Source organism: Crinia signifera, chromosome 19 (assembly GCF_055691185.1).
Source record: "Crinia signifera chromosome 19, ASM5569118v1, whole genome shotgun sequence".
In the NCBI taxonomy this organism is placed as follows: domain Eukaryota; kingdom Metazoa; phylum Chordata; class Amphibia; order Anura; family Myobatrachidae; genus Crinia; species Crinia signifera.
The window spans coordinates 2,501,135-2,522,056 of NC_139226.1; the positions used below are offsets into that span (position 1 = coordinate 2,501,135).

The window sequence follows — 20,922 nt, forward strand, 5'->3', positions numbered from 1 at the left end:
TCATACTCGGATGTTATCAATCTTGTCCTTAAAGTAGGAGGCAAGTTCTTATGCACTGATGGTAGCCGGTGGGGGAGGAGCGGGAGGGTACAGAAGAGACTTAAATGTGTTAAAAAGTCGCTTAGGGTTGGTGGCATGAGAAGAGATAAGAGATTGGTAGTATGTTTGTTTGGCAGTGTCCAAAGCATTGCAGTAGGAGTGGTAGCTAGTCTTATATGTGAGGAAATCAGTTATATTATGAGATTTACGACATTGGCGTTCTATTTTACGTGACTGATTTCGTAGTTGTCTTGTTGTTTTGGAGTGCCACGGTTGGCATCTAAGCCTATGTGGGGTGTAATGGGTAGCTGGAGCCACTTCATCAAGGGCTGTTATAAGAGTCTGGTACAGGTGGGAAACAGCAGAGTCAGGAGAGGTAAATGTAGAAATTACAGAGAGCTGTTGTTGCAGGGAGGTGGAAAGTTGTGGAAAATTAATAGCATTAGTATTTCTGCAGGTTATAGTAGGCTTGCATGATTTCTTTGTCAGCAAGCTTGGGGTAATGGAGGAGAGTGAGAGGGTGATGAGATTATGATCAGAGAGAGGGAAGGGAGTGTTAGTAAAATCAGAGACTGAGCACAGCTTGGTGAAAACAAGGTCAAGCTCATGAGTAGAGGCGTCAGACCCCTGGGAGAGGCCAAGAGAGGAGGTTAGAGAGAGGAGTTTGGAAGCATGCAGAGATGGTGGACTGTCAATAGCGATATTGAAGTCACCCAGGATAATAGTGGAGATGTCAGAGGATAACAAATGGGGGAGCCAAGCAGAGAAATCTTCCAAGTTTTGGGAAGCCCAGGTGGGCGAAACATAGCAGCAACACGCAGAGAGAAAGGGGGGGGGGAATCCTAAAAGAGTGAACTTCAAATGATGTGAATGTGAGTGAAGGAACTGGTGGTAGAACTGAAGAATTGGGACAGTAAAATACCTACCCCACCTCCTTTACAGTCACCAGGTCTGGAGGTGTGAGTGAAGTGGAAACCACCATGTGACAGTGCTGCAGGCGAGGCCGTGTCTGACTGTGTGAGCCAGGTTTCTGTAATGGCCAGCAGGATAAAGTTGTGAGAGATGAAGAGGTCATGGCCATGCATTCAGCCCTAGATTCAAGTCCCATGGACTGAACAAACCAACGTATATATTCTAAGCTAGTATAGCAATATTCTAAGCTAGTATAGCTGCCAGGGCTGATATTTGTACCTTTAATGAACTTGACGATAAGTGTTTTTTCAGTCCAGATTGCAAAAAGTCTAAAGGTGCCCATACACTGCCTGCGACGTCTCGCAGCAGTGTACGGACACCCGATGGACTGCAAGCCGCCGGGACCTTTCCGGCGGCAGGGACACATGCGATCCGTTGTGATGGTCCAGGTGTAGAAACGGCCCTTGCTTTAACAAATCCGGTCAAAGATGAAGACGCCAAGAGTCCGTCGACAATCTCAGTATGTCGGAGTACCACGACCTCCTGGGCCAATCTGGTGCAATCAGAATAGCTTGCAGGCACTGGCCCTTCAGTACCCTCGGGATCATTGGAAATGGGGGAAATATGTAGACCTGGTTTAAACGCCAAGGAATCGTCATGGCATCCACTGCCCAAGCTGTCGGGTCCCTTGACCGGGAACAAAACCTTGGTACCTGACAGTTGCTCCTTGGCGCCGTTAGGTCTATCTCTGGTATACCCCAGCGGATTCACAATCTCCTGGAAAACTTCCTGATGAAGTGCCCATTCTCCCTCCAGCAGATCCACCCTTCTGAGGAAATCCGCTTCCACATTCCGGATCCCCGGAATGAATACAGCCGACTATTGGAATATTGATTTCTACCCAGTTGAAAATCTGCAATACCTCCTTCATTGCCATCTTACTGCGAGTTCCGCCCTGTTGATTCAGGTAAGCCACTGTTGTGGCATTGTCAGACTGTACTCGTAGCGGTGATCCTTTCAGAAATTCTTCCGCCTGTAGCAAAGCATTCCACACTGCCCGAAGTTCCAAGATATTGATAGGGAGATTGGATTCTTCCCTGGACCAGAGACCCTGTAACCGTAGGTGAAGAACTACCGCCCCCCAACCCCTGAGACTGGCATCAGTCGTAATGACCAGCCAATCCCAGGAGCAAAGGGAACGTCCCACTCTGCGTGGGTGTCCAATGAGACTTGGGGAGATTTAGCACCCACCCCTGATCTCGTAAGAATTGATGCTCAGATGTTCCTGAAGCTTCACGCTGACTCCGCCTTGAATAAAAGGTCGTCCAGATAAGGTATAATTATTATTCCTTTCAGTCTGAGGGCTGCAGCCATGACCGCCATCACTTTTGTGAATACCCTTGGAGCTGTTGCCAGACCAAACGGCAGAGCTTGAAACTGCCAATGGTTCTTATTGCAAACCAGAGTAGGGACTGATGTTTTTTGTAAATGGTTACATGGAGGTACGCATCTTGAATATCCACAGATGCCAGAAACTCTCCCGGCTCTATGCTTAAGAGCACTGAGCGCAGAGACTCCATGCGAAAACGATCCACCCATAGATGAAGACTTAAAGATTTCAAATTTAGAATAGGTCTGAAAGACCGGTCTGGTTTGGGGACTAAGAAAAGGATTGAATAAAATCCCTTGTTCCTTTCCTCCTGAGGTACCGGGACCACTACCCCATTCTCTTTGAGTAACAAAGCTGCCCCCAGAAGCGTGGACCTCAGAGATGCGGTCCATGGTAAAGTAGGAAGAGTAGGAAGAAATCTCTTTGGAGGGATGCCCCTGAGATTTATCCGGTAACCTTTGGAAACAATGGAATAAACCCAAGGATCCCCGGTGGAATCTTTCCACCTGCCCCGAAACTGCAGGAGGCAACCCCCACTCTGAGCCCAGAACGGGGAGCCTCCGCCCCATCATGCATAAGTACCCAATACGATAGTCAGTCAGTGTGGCACAGCATACAATACAACAGTCAGTCTGGCACAGCATACATACAGCACATAGTATGACAGCACAGCATACATACATAGTCAGTCAGTACGACACAGCATACAGTCAGTATGGCGCAGCATACATACAGTCAAGTCAGTCAGTGTGGCGCAGCATACATACATAGTCATTCAGTCCAGCACACATACATAGTCAGTCAGTACGGCACAGCATACAGTCGGTCAGTCAGTGTGGCGCAGCATACATACAGTCAGTTACTCAGTGTGGCGCAGCATACATACATACATAGTCAGTCAGTCCAGCACAGCATACATACATAGTCAGTCAGTACAGCATACAGTCAGTGTGGCGCAGCATACATCCATACATTCAGTCAGTCAGTGTGGCGCAGCATACATACATACAGTCAGTGTGGCGCAGCATACATACATAGTCCGTCCAGCACAGCATACATATATAGTCAGTCAGTACGGCACAGCATACAGTCAGTCAGTGTGGCGCAGCATACATAAAGTCAGTATGGCGCAGCATACATACACTGAAAAGGGTTGTCTAAGAAGGAAGACTAAAGGGAACCAGTAAGGTTTTTTGGGGCACGCTTATAATAAGCGTGCCCCAAAAAACCTTACCAGTTCCCTTTAGTCTTCCTTCTTAGACAACCCTTTTCAGTGTATGTTCTGAACTTTCTTTGGGAGCACCACCAACCAACTTTTGCTAATCAGGCTCTCCCTGGACTGCCATCTCTTATGTTGGTCATCATCAATTACCCTTAACCCTGTAATGTAATATATACATAAAATTTATCCAGCCTGTGCCAACCCACCCTCTATCTAAAACCAGCAGCATACATACAGTAAGTCAGTGTGGCGCAGCATACATACATACAGTCAACCAGTGTGGTGCAGCATACATACATACATACAGTCAGTGTGGTGCAGCATACATACAAGTCTGACCAGTCAGTGTGGCGCAGCATACATACATAGTCAGTCAGTACGGCACAGCATACAGTCAGTCAGTGTGATGAAGCATACATACATACAGTCAGTCAGTGTGGCGCAGCATACATACATACAGTCAGTGTGGCGCAGTATACATACATAGTCAGTCAATCAGTGTGGCGCAGCATACATACAGTCAGTCAGTGTGGCGCAGCATACATACAGCCAGTGTGGCGCAGCATACATACATACAGTCAGTGTGGCGCAGCATACACATATAGTCAGTCAGTGTGGCACAGGATACATACATACATAGTCAGTCAGTGTGGCGCAGCATACATACATACAGTCAGTATGGCGCAGCATACATACAGTCAGTCAGTGTGGCGCAGCATACATACAGTCAGTCAGTGTGGCGCAGGATACATACATACAGTCAGTCAGTCAATCAATCAGTCAGTGTGGCGAAGCATACATACAGTCAGTCAGTGTGGCACAGCATACATACAGTCAGTGTGGCACAGGATACATACATACATACAGTTAGTCAGTGTGGCGCAGCATACATACATACAGTCGGTAAGTGTGGCGCAACATACATACAGTCAGTCAGTGTGGCGAAGCATACATACATACAGTCAGTGTGGCGCAGCATACATACAGTCAGTCAGTGTGGCGCAGTATACATACAGTCAGTCAGTGTGGCGCAGCATACATACATACAGTCAGTATGGTGCAACATACATATATACATAGTCAGTCAGTCAGTGTGGCGCAGTATATATACATACAGTCAGTCAGTGTGGCGCAGCATACATACAGTCAGTGTGGCGCAGCATACATACATACAGTGAGTGTGGCGCAGCATACATACAGTCAGTCAGTGTGGCGCAGCATACATACAAACAGTCAGTCAGTGTGGTGCAGCATACATACATAGTCAGTCAGTGTGGCACAGCATACATACATACAGTCAGTCAGTGTGGCGCAGCATACATACATACATACAGTGAGTGTGGCGCAGCATACATACCTACAGTCAGTCAGTGTGGCGCAGCATACATACATACAGTCAGTGTGGTGCAGCATACATACATACAGACAGTGTGGCGCAGCATACATACATACAGTCAGTCAGTGTGGCGCAGCATACATACATACAGTCAGTGTGGCACAGAATACATACATACAGTCAGTCAGTGTGGCGCAGCATACATACAGTCAGTGTGGCGCAGCATACATACAGTCAGTCAGTGTGGCGCAGCATACATACAGTCAGTCAGTGTGGTGCAGTATACATACATACAGTCAATCAGTCAGTGTGGCGCAGCATACAGTCAGTCAGTGTGGCGAAGCATACATACAGTCAGTCAGTGTGGCACAGCATACATACAGTCAGTGTGGCACAGGATACATACATACAGTCAGTCAGTGTGGCGCAGCATACATACAGTCAGTCAGTGTGGCGCAGCATACATACAGTCGGTCAGTGTGGCGCAGCATACATACAGTCGGTCAGTGTGGCGCAACATACATACAGTCAGTCAGTGTGGCGAAGCATACATACATACAGTCAGTGTGGCACAGGATAGATACATACATAGTCAGTCAGTCAGTGTGGCGCAGCATACATACATACAGTCGGTCAGTGTGGCGCAACATACATACAGTCAGTGTGGCAAAGCATACATACATACAGTCAGTGTGGCACAGGATACATACATACATACAGTCAGTCAGTGTGGCACAGGATACATACATACATACAGTCAGTCAGTGTGGCGCAGCATACAGTCAGTCAGTCAGTCAGTGTGGCGCAGTATACATACAGTCAATCAGTCAGTGTGGCGCAGCATACATACATACAGTCGGTCAGTGTGGCGCAACATACATACATACATACATAGTCAGTCAGTGTGGTGCAGCATACATACATACAGTCAGTCAGTGTGGCGCAGCATACATACATAGTCAGTCAGTGTGGCGCAGCATACATAGTCAGTGTGGCGCAGCTTACATACATACATTCAGTGTGGCGCAGCATACATACATACAGTGTGGCGCAGCATACATACATACAGTCAGTCAGTGTGGCGCAGCATATATACATACAGTCGGTCAGTGTGGCGCAACATACATACAGTCAGTGTGGCAAAGCATACATACATACAGTCAGTGTGGCACAGGATACATACATACATACAGTCAGTCAGTGTCGCAGCATACATACAGTCAGTCAGTCAGTGTGGCGCAGTATACATAGTCAGTCAATCAGTCAGTGTGGCGCAGCATACATACATACAGTCGGTCAGTGTGGCGCAACATACATACATACATAGTCAGTCAGTCTGGTGCAGCATACATACATACAGTCAGTCAGTGTGGAGCAGCATACATACATACAGTCAGTCAGTGTGGCGCAGCATACATACATAGTCAGTGTGGCGCAGCATACATACAGTCAGTGTGGCGCAGCTTACATACATACATACATTCAGTGTGGCGCAGCATACATACATACATACAGTGTGGCGCAGCATACATACATACAGTCAGTCAGTGTGGCGCAGCATACATACATACAGTCAGTCAGTGTGGCGCAGCATACATAGTCAGTCAGTGTGGCGCAGCATACATACATACAGTCAGTCAGTGTGGCGCAGCATACATACATACAGTTAGTCAGTGTGGCGCAGCATACATACAGTCAGTGTGGCAAAGCATACATACAGTCAGTCTGTGTGGCGCAGCATACATACAGTCAGTCAGTGTGGCGCAGCATACATACAGTCAGTCAGTCAGTGTGGTGCAGCATACATAAATACAGTCAGTGTGGCACAGGATACATACATACAGTCAGTCAGTGTGGCGCAGCATACATACAGTCAGTCAGTGTGGCGCAACATACAGTCAGTCAGTGTGGCACAGCATACATACATACAGTCAGTCAGTGTGGCGCAGCATACATAAATACAGTCAGTGTGGCACAGCATACATACATACAGTCAGTCAGTGTGGCGCAGCATACATAAATACAGTCAGTGTGGCACAGGATACATACATACAGTCAGTCAGTGTGGCGCAGCATACATAAATACAGTCAGTGTGGCACAGGATACATACATACAGTCAGTCAGTGTGGCGCAGCATACATACAGTCAGTCGGTCAGTGTGGCGCAGCATACATACAGTCAGTCGGTCAGTGTGTCGCAGCATACATACAGTCAGTCAGTGTGGCGCAGCATACATACAGTCAGTTGGTCAGTGTGGCGCAGCATACATACATACAGTCTGTCAGTGTGGCGCAGCATACATACAGACAGTCAGTCAGTGTGGCGCAGCATACATACATACAGTCAGTGTGGCGCAGCATACATACAGTCAGTCAGTGTGGCGCAGCATACATACATACAGTTAGTCAGTGTGGCGCAGCATACATACAGTCAGTCAGTGTGGCGCAGCATACATACATACAGTCAGTCAGTGTGGCGCAGCATACATACATACAGTCAGTGTGGCGCAGCATACATACAGTCGGTCAGTGTGGCGCAGCATACATACATACAGTCAGTCAGTGTGGCACAGCATACATACATACAGTCAGTCAGTGTGGCGCAGTATACATACATACAGTCAGTCAGTGTGGCGCAGCATACATACAGTCGGTCAGTGTGGCGCAGCATACATACAGTCAGTCAGTGTGGCGCAGCATACATACAGTCAGTCAGTGTGGCGCAGCATACATACATACAGTCAGTGTGGCGCAGTATACATACATACAGTCAGTGTGGCGCAGCATACATACAGTCGGTCAGTGTGGCGCAGCATACATACAGTCAGTCAGTGTGGCGCAGCGTACATACATACAGTCGGTCAGTGTGGCGCAGCATACATACAGTCGGTCAGTGTGGCGCAGCATACATACAGTCAGTCAGTGTGGCGCAGCATACATACAGTCAGTCAGTCAGTGTGGCGCAGCATACATACAGTCAGTGTGGCGCAGCATACATACAGTCGGTCACTGTGGCGCAGCATACATACATACAGTCGGTCAGTGTGGCGCAGCATACATACATACAGTCGGTCACTGTGGCACAGCATACATACAGTCGGTCACTGTGGCGCAGCATACATACAGTCGGTCAGTGTGGCGCAGCATACATACAGTCGGTCAGTGTGGCGCAGCATACATACAGTCGGTCAGTGTGGCGCAGCATACATACAGTCAGTCAGTGTGGCGCAGCATACATACAGTCGGTCAGTGTGGCGCAGCATACATACAGTCGGTCAGTGTGGCGCAGCATACATACAGTCGGTCAGTGTGGCGCAGCATACATACAGTCAGTCAGTGTGGCGCAGCATACATACAGTCGGTCAGTGTGGCGCAGCATACATACATACAGTCGGTCAGTGTGGCGCAGCATACATACAGTCAGTCAGTGTCAGTCAGTGCTAGTGCGCAATGACTCTGGAAGGCTGGGTGGGGAGTGGGACACAGCAGCCCGCGCTACAAGGCAATTGGCCGCCTGGCAGTGACGTCATTACGCATACGTCACGTTGTGTCTGTCAACGGCGCAAGTTGTGCAGCAGCCTGAGACCGCGGCCTGTGAGATCCGCCCCCGGTTGTGACTATATGCCCTTCGTGGAAAGGAGGTGATCCTTATGGTGAAGGGTAAATAGCTAAATCACTAGAGAGCAGGCTTATTCCCCTTCACCGTAAGGACTTTTATGCCCCTAGTGGTCAGATCCTGCATACGAAGGGAAATTAGCCAGCTCTATAAAGATAATGCTATATTCCCTTCGCCATAAGGATATTATGGACCAAAAGATGTTAAGACCTTATGGCGAAGGGAATATAGCCAGCTTTACAGTGATAATGCTATATTCCCTTCGCCATAAGGATATTATGGACCAAAAGATGTTAAGACCTTATGGCGAAGGGAATATAGCCAGCTTTACAGTGATAATGCTATATTCCCTTCGCCATAAGGATATTATGGACCAAAAGATGTTAACACCTTATGGCGAAGGGAATATAGCCAGCTTTACAGTGATAATGCTATATTCCCTTCGCCATAAGGATATTATGGACCAAAAGATGTTAACACCTTATGGCGAAGGGTATATAGCCAGCTTTACAGTGATAATGCTATATTCCCTTCGCCATAAGGATATTATGGACCAAAAGATGTTAACACCTTATGGCGAAGGGAATATAGCCAGCTTTACAGTGATAATGCTATATTCCCTTCGCCATAAGGATATTATGGACCAAAAGATGTTAACACCTTATGGCGAAGGGAATATAGCCAGCTTTACAGTGATAATGCTATATTCCCTTCGCCATAAGGATATTATGGACCAAAAGATGTTAACACCTTATGGCGAAGGGTATATAGCCAGCTTTACAGTGATAATGCTATATTCCCTTCGCCATAAGGATATTATGGACCAAAAGATGTTAAGACCTTATGGCGAAGGGAATATAGCCAGCTTTACAGTGATAATGCTATATTCCCTTCGCCATAAGGATATTATGGACCAAAAGATGTTAAGACCTTATGGCGAAGGGAATATAGCCAGCTTTACAGTGATAATGCTATATTCCCTTCGCCATAAGGATATTATGGACCAAAAGATGTTAACACCTTATGGCGAAGGGAATATAGCCAGCTTTACAGTGATAATGCTATATTCCCTTCGCCATAAGGATATTATGGACCAAAAGATGTTAACACCTTATGGCGAAGGGTATATAGCCAGCTTTACAGTGATAATGCTATATTCCCTTCGCCATAAGGATATTATGGACCAAAAGATGTTAACACCTTATGGCGAAGGGAATATAGCCAGCTTTACAGTGATAATGCTATATTCCCTTCGTCATAAGGATATTATGGACCAAAAGATGTTAAGACCTTATGGCGAAGGGAATATAGCCAGCTTTACAGTGATAATGCTATATTCCCTTCGCCATAAGGATATTATGGACCAAAAGATGTTAAGACCTTATGGCGAAGGGAATATAGCCAGCTTTACAGTGATAATGCTATATTCCCTTCGCCATAAGGATATTATGGACCAAAAGATGTTAACACCTTATGGCGAAGGGAATATAGCCAGCTTTACAGTGATAATGCTATATTCCCTTCGCCATAAGGATATTATGGACCAAAAGATGTTAACACCTTATGGCGAAGGGTATATAGCCAGCTTTACAGTGATAATGCTATATTCCCTTCGCCATAAGGATATTATGGACCAAAAGATGTTAACACCTTATGGCGAAGGGAATATAGCCAGCTTTACAGTGATAATGCTATATTCCCTTCGCCATAAGGATATTATGGACCAAAAGATGTTAACACCTTATGGCGAAGGGAATATAGCCAGCTTTACAGTGATAATGCTATATTCCCTTCGCCATAAGGATATTATGGACCAAAAGATGTTAACACCTTATGGCGAAGGGTATATAGCCAGCTTTACAGTGATAATGCTATATTCCCTTCGCCATAAGGATATTATGGACCAAAAGATGTTAAGACCTTATGGCGAAGGGAATATAGCCAGCTTTACAGTGATAATGCTATATTCCCTTCGCCATAAGGATATTATGGACCAAAAGATGTTAAGACCTTATGGCGAAGGGAATATAGCCAGCTTTACAGTGATAATGCTATATTCCCTTCGCCATAAGGATATTATGGACCAAAAGATGTTAACACCTTATGGCGAAGGGAATATAGCCAGCTTTACAGTGATAATGCTATATTCCCTTCGCCATAAGGATATTATGGACCAAAAGATGTTAACACCTTATGGCGAAGGGTATATAGCCAGCTTTACAGTGATAATGCTATATTCCCTTCGCCATAAGGATATTATGGACCAAAAGATGTTAAGACCTTATGGCGAAGGGAATATAGCCAGCTTTACAGTGATAATGCTATATTCCCTTCGTCATAAGGATATTATGGACCAAAAGATGTTAAGACCTTATGGCGAAGGGAATACAGCCAGCTTTACAGTGATAATGCTATTTTTCCTTCACCGTAAGGACCTTTATGGTCCCATAGATGTTATGTACTTATGGTGAAGGGGAATAGGCCAGCTTTCTAGTAATAATGTTATTTTTGTCACCATAAGGATCCTTATGGTGAAGGGTATTTAGCCAGCCTTACTTTGTCTATGCTATTTTCCCTTCACCATAAGGACCCATAGATGTTAGGTCATTATGGTGATGGGGAACAGGCCAGCCATTTAGTGATACTGCTATTTTCCCTACACCTTAAGGCAGGGCTTGACAAATTTCTCTCAAAACTAGGAGCCAGCATGAAAGTAGGAGCCAGACACACTAAAACACTATATCACCCCTCCTCCAAAAAATGTTTTTGCTTCATTCTAGAAATGCTGCATTTATAGCTCATCTCAATAATTTAGTTGACATTACCTATTCTGTTACCAACATTAATAATTACTTGTTTGACTACTAGGCAGGGAGTATTGGCCAGGGGAGGATTTAAAAAGGTGGACTGCCATACAGCGTACTCATGGAGGCTGTTTTGATGGCGCTGGGTTCCACGGCTGTGACTGCCGCACTGTGAGGGTGGCATATGAGGGCTGGTAGTGGCCGCAGCCAGGAGAATGACAGCAGCAGCGCATGATGGACTCTGGGCTACTAACACCGGCTGTGCACAGGTGCTCACCCCGACTCCGGCGGCAGACAGGGCGCAGCTCCAGATGACCCGCTCCCAGGAAACCATGGTGGGTTCCAAATCTCCCAAACTATACATCACTTCTCCATCACTGCATTGCTGACATACAGCTGTGCCAGAGTGACTGTGCCAGAGTGACGCTGCCAGTGCACTACATCCATTGCCCAAATAACTTTCCCTACTTTCTGGACACTCTCCTGCACCCTGATCCCTCTTTCTGTGTTCCCTGCATACATTGATAAATGATTGTCCCTACTTTTTGGACACTCTGGTCGGTCTTCCCTAATGATTATCCCTACTTTCTGGGCACCCTTCTGCAACCTGATCCCTTGTTCACATTGTCTCTTAATAATTATCCCCTTTCTGGGCACCCTCCCCCCTGTGGGCAGCTTCCGACTGGTCACCCCTTGCCCTCCCAGGTCCCATTGGCTGGTGCATTGCGCACAGAGTAGGGGCACCATCTGCCATGACACAAGCAGATAAAAGCCAGGGATGGGACAGCCTCAACGGCATGGCGGGCATTGTGTATCTCCCCGCTCACCTTTTCCAGTAGGAGTGCAGGAGGAGAAAGCCACCCGTCGCCGATGCCCGGCACGCACTCATCGTCTGCAGCCTGATCTGGCAAGCTCCCTGGGATTACTGGGCTGCACAGCCCCCCTGTCCCTGGTGCTCATCTTCCCTGCAGAGCACATGCCTTCCATAATGCGGGACGAGCACTACCTCTACTGCCCGGCCCCTCCGCCAGGACGGTCATGGACAGTGGCAGGTGGGGAGTTTGACTGGGGCAGTACACCTGTCAAACCGTAACGCAGGTGTCCTAAGGACAGAAACCTCCCGTGGAGCAGAAGGGCATCACCGCTAATACCATTCACCAGCAGCAGGGTCCTCCGCTCTAGCGAGCCGCCTGCTCATCATCCTCCGGGTGCTCCTGCAGGCGCGTGTGCTGGCTGGAGGTTCATAAGAGCCGTGCCAACACATCAGGGGCTTCCAGGGATTGGGGGTGTGGCAGGCCCCAGCGTCTGAGAGCGGAACGCTACTCAGAAGGATCCCCTTCCCAGATGCTGCAAGGAGTTCACCTACGAAGGGGCTACTATTGTCAGCTGGACCGTAACACTGGGTATGTGGGCTACAATGTTATAAAAGGAGCTTAGAGACACTGCCACGTCTCCACAGGATCTGGTCGCCAGGAAGGAAAATCTGGTCGCCATGGTGACCTGGCTCCCGGAGTTTGTCGAGCCGTGCTGTAAGGACCTTTATGGTCCCATAGATGTTAGGTCAGGGCTGGGCAATAGCGGCCCATCAGCTGTTGATGAACTACACATTCCAGCATGTCTTGCAGCAGTTTTAGCATGGACACATAGCAAAACTGATGCATAGCATCCTGGGATGTGTAGTTCATCAACATCTGGATGGCCACTATTGTCCAGCTCTGTTAGGTCCTTATGGATGGGCCCAGGAAAACACTGGGCGTTTCCATGGGAATGCAGACAGGCACTTGCCTTCTGGGGGTGGGCAGCTGATGTCACAGTACATTAGCCACCTCCCCATTCTCGGACCCAAATGCCACAAGTCTAGGTCAGTCCAGATTGACTTTGGTTTGCAAGCAGGGGAAAAAGTAATTTGATGGTTGGCAACCATGGTAGTTAAGCTACCCTGCAAATGGATGTTAATGCAAAACAACCATTTGCAAAGCTGCGGGGATGGTACTTGTTTCCTAGAATGGCCACAATCAGGCCGATCGCATGCCTTAACTGTAAGGCATGCGATCGTCGCGATGTCCCAGATTTTGTGTGAATCACTGGGCTATTTGCCGGTGAAAGACGAAATCGCATTGATCGCGGCCATTGGAATCAATGTAAAAAGCCCCAAAACCCCATATTTGTATAGGAAACCCCCCCCCCCTTGATGGTTGTAAATGCCCCTCCATTGTTAACGCCACCCCACTATTGACGCCAACCCGAACGTGGCGAGCCGGCGGTACGCGTCTTCCGACCTTTTCATACCCCCACTATCCACGTCAGCGTGGAGTTGAGAATAGAAAGTGTGGCGAGCGCAGCAAGCCACCGAGCCCGAAGCGTGGCAAGCGGACGCGGATACCTTCACAGGTATCCGTGTCCCCTCGCGGGCTTCACAGGTATCCGCGTCCCCTCGCAGGGCTTGTCACGCTTCTATTCTCAAGTCCATGCCGACGTGGATGTATGAAAAAGGTCGGAGGACGCGTGCGATGCCATCAACGCAGTTTTTCCGACAAGATGTCTGCGTCAAAAATCGTTGTGGCCGTTCTAGGAAACAAGTACCGTGTGGATTGTGGCAGTCAGCTTTGGAAGGCTCGCCAAGCAGCGAATTTTCACTGCTTAGCGAATCATCAGAATCATATGAATTTTAAGTTACATTTTATTCAGTATTATAGGACTTTCACCCATATCTCTACTTACTATTGTTGTATGGGTGTTTTAGGAAAGTGGGTAGCACCTTCAAATTGAATTATAAGGCATTGCTCCTTCAAATATATATTATGCAATGGAATATGCAGCGCTATATAAGAAACTGTAAAGAAGTAAATTATATAGGTCGGGGCGCAGACCCCGAAACGTTCTCCTACCACCATAAATATTTGCTGCAACTATTTACTCGTCTTGTGAGTGCCATTTGTTCCTGCACTGGGATTGGATGTATTGAAATCAATAGTCTGGAACCGCAAGCAAGTTGATTTGTCATATGGAGTGCCGGGAGAGTTAGATCTGTGTGTATATATATATATATCTATAAATGTGGAGTGAAGAGGGTCTCTTGTATGAAAAATTAAAACTGGAGCAGGATTCATTCTTGTATCTGTCTTTAGCAGCCTGCCTGTACACGCAGCACGATGCGCCAATACATCTGCTGCCTATACACCCAGCACCAATACATAGGCTGCCTGTACACCCAGCATGATGCGCCAATACATCTGCTGCCTATACACCCAGCACCAATACATAGGCTGCCTGTACACCCAGCACGATGCGCCAATACATCTGCTGCCTGTACATGCAGCACCAATACATAGGCTGCCTGTACACCCAGCACAATGCACCAATACATCTGCAGATGGGAGTCCTATGATTTAGCGCCATCCAGGATGCTTGTTATCAATTTAAAGACAACAGCATTCCGGCATCAGGCAAGCGTGGCAAAGTATGGGAGCTGGAAGCCACGGCTGGCGGAAGACAACAGCTGAATCAGCCGCATGCTACCAATGCTCCTACCAACAGCAATATGCAGGGCCTCCGTGGTCCCCTCCACTGCAACTGTGCGACTTATTATAAAGTTTGCATCCCAGACTTACGTGATGAGACCAATCACCCCAAACCTGTGCCCATGTGGGTTCCACCAGAGCAGGGCCATGGGCAATTGCCTTAGTGCAACACAAGACCAGGTGTGACATTCCATGCACAATGACCCAGTATCAAAATGTCCACAATAACTTTCTATTACATTGGCCACATGTAGAAAAAAACATAAAAGTGATCTTCCATCATAATATCCCAGAGTTCTCTCTAAAGGGCCGTACACATGGAGAGATTTGTGCCTGAGATTCATAATGGGAGCGTCTGTGAGAGATTTCAAATCTCTCACAGAAAGTGTTTCGGCAAATTCAGGGGAATAAAGTCTCTTCATATTGAAATAATGGTTTGGAATAGAGCCTGGGGAGTGACATCTTCTTTGTGTAAAATAGAAAAATAATAATAGAACAAGCATAGGGTCCGCCCCGCCCCCCCCCCCCCCCAATCATATTCCACCCCGGGCTTTTGGAGTGGTCCTGGTTCCCAAAATACAGAGGAGAAAATGAATAGGGATCCCCCGTATTTTGGGGACCAGCACCAGTCTCCACGCTTGATGGAGTCCCGTAGCCAAAGCATTACCCACCCTATCTAGTCAGCCCAGGCCGAGAGTTTTTGGTAAGGTGGGAACTCCCCTGGGCGGTGGGTGCAGGGTTGATAAAGCTTGTTTAAACAGTAATATTGTCTTTTACAGTAGGACTACAGGTCCCAGCAAGCCTGTCCTACATGCTGGTACTTGGGAGAACCACAAGTACCAGCATGTGGGGCATTAAAAGCCCACCAGCACCTATAGCTACCTGTAAAGGAAATATTAAAATAAAAACACAGATTTGTAAATATTTTATTAAACTGCATCTTGTCTTCACCCAGGGGAGCCTATGCCCCCCCGGGCTTCTGCAGAGTCTTCACCTGGGGCGGCCTTTTAAGCTCTTTTGCATGGCTGCTGCTTCCCAGGGCTTCAGCCTCTTCCTCTGTGTTCTTCGCCTGGGTGCGGGGCCTTTTGAGCTTTTTTTTGCATGGCTGCCACCTCCCAGGGCTGGTTCTTCTGGAGCTTTTCTCTGCTCCTCCACCATCGGACTGGCTACCTACTGTCTGGGGCTGGCTAATACAGCCAGCTCTAAGGGTCAGGGCATTGACACAGCAAGCCGTGATTGGCTGGCCACGACTGCAACCAGGGTGAATGGGGAGGGGGTCTAGGTTCCGTGAGTGGGTGAGGGAGATCTACACACAGCGGTTTATATGCATTTTCTGAGTGATTTAGTAAAATAAACCCTGTTTGTGGCGCCCATTACCTAGAGTGATACACTAAGTGTATGTGACCTGAGAGGGTCACCAGTGACCTGGTGTAGCTTGGTTCCACAGTGCCCGGAGCAAGGGCATGTTTCGCGCGCGCGCGCCCCCCCCCCCCCCCCCCGTCGGCACATGTACCCTTGGAGATAGGGCCACACTGGCCAACTCACATGCCCTGGGGTGGTCTGGAACCTTCTGTTTCCGGGCGACACTTGGTACTGCGAGCAGGTGCTGGTTATATAGGCTGGGTGCGGGGCCTGGAGAGGAGAAGTGCCTGGTCCCAGGAGAGGAAGCCAGGGGTCGGGGGTCAGTGCAACAAGGAGGAGAATGAAGCTGCCCGGCGAGGGGCAGGAGGAGGAAGAGCAGCAGTGTGGCCAGCAGCGCATGAGAGGAGAGCAGAGAGTGGGAGGGACGGAGCGGAGATTGACAGCTCCAGTCCCCGGCACCAGCGCCCGATACCCGGGCCGGCAGCCGCATCACCGCACCAGTCCACGGAACCTTTCTGCGGTCTGATGATGCCAGGTGCCGTGGAATGGTGCGGTGATGCGGCTGTCAGGTATCGGGCGCTGCTGTCGAGTGCCGGGACTGGAGCTTTCAATCTCCGCTCCGTCCCTCTCTCTGCTCTGCTCCCACGTGCTGCTGGCCACGCTGCTGCTCTTCTTCCTTCTGCCCCTCGCTATGCAGCTTCAAGTTCACTCTCCTCCTTCTCGTCGTTGCGCTGACCCACGACCCCGGGCTTCCTCTTCATCTCCAGGTACAATGGGAAGCCACTTGCAGTCTTGCACAGAGGGGAGCGGGCGAGCAGGGCGGGGGAGCTGGCGGCAGAGCTCCGGCACCAGATGACATGTCGGCGACCGGAGCTGGTGCTCCACTGGCTCCGCCCTAGCTACGCCTCTGTCTGTGAACAACGTGTAGATAGTTTCACAAGGGAGACTGTACCTGCACTCTGGTAGCTCTGGCCTCGTGCTGCGATTCCTGCTGATCAGAGAGAGGCAGTAACAGGATAGTACAGCTTCCTGGGCAACAGATCTGCAAGCGATTGGCGCCCAAAGCTGGAGGACGTTCAGCAGGCTAAGCACCATCCCCTCTGTGTTGGTCTTTCCCCACTGGAGCAAAAAGATCCCCATTAAAATGGATCCCAAGAGATCCAGGCTGTGCTCAGGCCCCAGTGGTCTAATGGAGTCCCTGCCGCAAGCAGCATTGTCCACACCAGCTGCTGCGGCATACTCCCATCATGCGCAGCAGCTGTTTGTGCTCTCACAGAGAACCTTACCTTCTCCAATGCTCTGGCCAAGCTGCCTGGGGGAGATGTCTGGCAGTGCTAGGCGCTGTGTCTCTCCCCCGCCGAGTACCCCTCTGACACAGGTCGTGGGGGAGTTCCGCCACGGCAGCTACATCACTCCCGTCGTCAATGATTGACAGCGGGGGCGGCTCAGTGTAAAAAAGAAAAGAAAAAAATATATATTTTTATTAGCTTCTTATGGGATTACCTCAAAGAGGATCCGGGATTGGAAAATTCTCAATCCTGGGATCAGCATCCATAGTTGTGTCAGGGGTGTCTCATACCCACCCCCACACTGGCCGACCCGCACATTTACTCACATTAGCGGAGCGGGTGGCTGGGAGAGGAGTGGGTTCGGAGGTGGACGGTGCCTCCAGGCTCATACACCTCCTCCTTAGTAGACAGCACAGCAGCCGGAGAAGAGGCAGGACGGAAAGGAGGCGGGCGGCCAGGCAGAGGAGAAGAGGTGGGCGTGCGGAGGAGAGTAGAAGGGGGCGGGCACAGGAGAAGGCTGCAACAGAGTGGGCGGTGTGGCCTGCGCAGAGTGACCTCTACTGTCACGCTACACAGGCCGCACGCAGGTGTCAGGATTCAGGAACAGCCGGGCGGCGTATGAGCGATTGCTCAGACGCTGCCCAGCATTACACTGCGCATGCACAGTCTAATCCCGAAATTGGATATTTTAAAATCCCAGACTTTTTTGGGACCAAATCCCGGGATATGGAATATGGAGAATCAGGCTTCAAGGAGGAGGAGGAAGGGGAGGGGGGGGGGGGTAATAGGGCACACTGAAGGACACAGGGGAAGAAGACTGCAGGGGGGGCAGGTCGAAGAAATGTTGGGGCAATAGGGCACACAGAGAGCATGTGGGGAGTCAGGCTGTGCAGGGGAAGGGGGCAGGGGACAGGTCAGGGAGATCCTGGGGGCAATAGGGCACATGTGGGGAATCAGTCTGCAGGGGGGGAGGAGCATGTCGAAGAGTACCTACACACGGCCAGTAATCCTCTGCTGCTTGAAAATGTCTAGTCACATGGGTGTGACGTCATCTGAGGACAGCGGGTCACATGGGTGTGAAGTCATCTGAGGACAGCGGGTCACATGGGGAGGACATCAAAGATCCTTTCCACAAAGGGAAACTAGCCGCTACCCTTCATGCTGGCACCAAACAAAAAATGAGGAGATGAGGATGGAGGCAGGGTTATAGGGGATAGGGATCAGGCATCCTGAGAAACTTTCAAAGCTTTGCTGATTGGTGCACAGTCCTCTAGATCCACCTTCAACCCCAAGGTCACCCTGTGGGTGCCATGGAACACGAAGAAGAAGAAGAAAAAAAAAAGACAAAATAAGGTACTTGTTTCCTAGCACGGCCACAATCTTAAGTAATCGTGTCCCTTAATTAAGGGACACGATTACCCCCGATGGACCCGATTTCTTTTGAAATCAGGTCCATTTTGCCGGCTAGGAGACAATATCGGGGGCATCGCGTCGGTCGGGACCATTAACATTGGTCCCGACGCGACCGACGCGATGCCCCCGATATTTCCATAGGCTTCAATGTTAAAAAATATTTTAACATTGAAATCTTGTCGGGAAAGGTAAAATATCGGGGGCATCGCGTCGGTCGGGACCATTAACATTGGTCCCGACGCGATGCGACGCACCCGATTTTTGCATAGGCTTCAATGTTAAAAAAATTTTTAACATTGAAATGCTGTAAAAATGTGAAAAAATGTGAAATGGGCCAATATGACCCATTTCACATTATAGATGTCCCCGTCGTCACCCCACGATAGACGCCAACCCGAAGCGTGGCGAGCGCAGCGAGCCCGCGAGGGGCGGCGGTACGCGTCCTCCGACCTTTTCATGCCCTACTATCCACGTCGGCGTGGAGTGAGAATAGAATAGTGTGGCGAGCGCAGCGAGCCACCGAGCCCGAAGCGTGGCGAGCCCCGCGAGGGGACGCGGATACCTTCACAGTTATACGCGTCCCCTTGCGGGCTTCACAGGTGTCCGTGGCGACGCGGACACCTGTGAAGCCCGCGAAGGGACGCGTTTACCTGTGAAGGTATCCGCTGCGCTCGCCACGCTTCGGGCTCGGTGGCTCGCTGCGCTCGCCACACTATTCTATTCTCACTCCACGCCGACGTAGATAGTAGGGCATGAAAAGGTCGGAGGACGCGAGGGGCGGCGGTACGCGTCCTCCGACCTTTTCATGCCCTACTATCCACGTCGGCGTGGAGTGAGAATAGAATAGTGTGGCGAGCGCAGCGAGCCACCGAGCCCGAAGCGTGGCGAGCCCCGCGAGGGGACGCGGATACCTTCACAGTTATACGCGTCCCCTTGCGGGCTTCACAGGTGTCCGTGGCGACGCGGACACCTGTGAAGCCCGCGAAGGGACGCGTTTACCTGTGAAGGTATCCGCTGCGCTCGCCACGCTTCGGGCTCGGTGGCTCGCTGCGCTCGCCACACTATTCTATTCTCACTCCACGCCGACGTAGATAGTAGGGCATGAAAAGGTCGGAGGACGCGTACCGCCGCCCCTCGCGGGCTCGCTGCGCTCGCCACGCTTCGGGTTGGCGTCTATCGTGGCCTGGGGTTAACGCGCTTAAATTTGGGGGGGGGGGGGGGGGGGGGGGGGGGGAATTTTTTTCATTCAATCCAATGTAAAATTGGGTCCCAGGAACCCAATTTACATTGGATTCAATGAAAAAAATCGGGTCAAAATAAAAAGGGGAAGGAGCAGATGGAGTGAGATAAAAAGGGGGAGAGAGGAGAGTCAGAGAAAGGATTGAGATGAGAGGGAGGAAGGTGATGGCGAACTTAGAGTGGATGAGGTGAGAGGGCACAGGCTAAGGGGGTCAAGAGTTTACACGAGAGGGAAAAGGGGACAGGGAGAGAGCGAAAAAATAGGAAAGATGAGGTGTGGTGAGATGAGGGGGTGGGTGATGGTGTGAGCTGGTGGGGAGCAAGAGAACGAAAAAGAGTAAAGATATGGGGTGTAAAAGTGAAATGAGAGGATGGGGGGGGGGTGTGAGCAGACTAGAGAGAGAAAGGAGCGGGATGGGGGGTGTGTGGAATCATGGAAAAAGAGGAATTGAGAGAAAAAAGCCAACAGGGCAGAGTAGGGTCCGCAGGAGCCAGGCACCTATACCAAAGCTTTTGAGAGGTAGGCTCCTCCCACTGCATCCCAGAATCCTCAGTTCAAACATATGCACAAACATCAATTTAACCAACAACAACATGATATATCATGAATACTGGCATACTTACTGAGCATAATGGAGGGATTGCTGTGTCACCAGGACCATTTCAGAGAAAGGGATTCGAACGGTGAGTTCTTACAAAAATCTTCTTTTTCACTTTCAATGGTCCTGGTGACACAGCTTCACATTGGGACGTACAAGAGCCGGTCTTTTGGGAGGGTA

At 49.4% G+C, this 20,922-nt stretch overlaps 1 protein-coding gene across 1 annotated transcript in view; it reads left to right on the forward strand.

The window, feature by feature from the left end:
• The first annotated feature begins 8,373 nt into the window (after positions 1-8,373).
• USP48 (ubiquitin specific peptidase 48) overlaps positions 8,374-20,922 on the forward strand; it is a 65,318-nt gene continuing 52,769 nt past the window's right edge. The window contains 1 exon segment of the mRNA XM_083161785.1: positions 8,374-8,498. The gene's annotated coding sequence lies outside the window, so the exon portion shown is untranslated.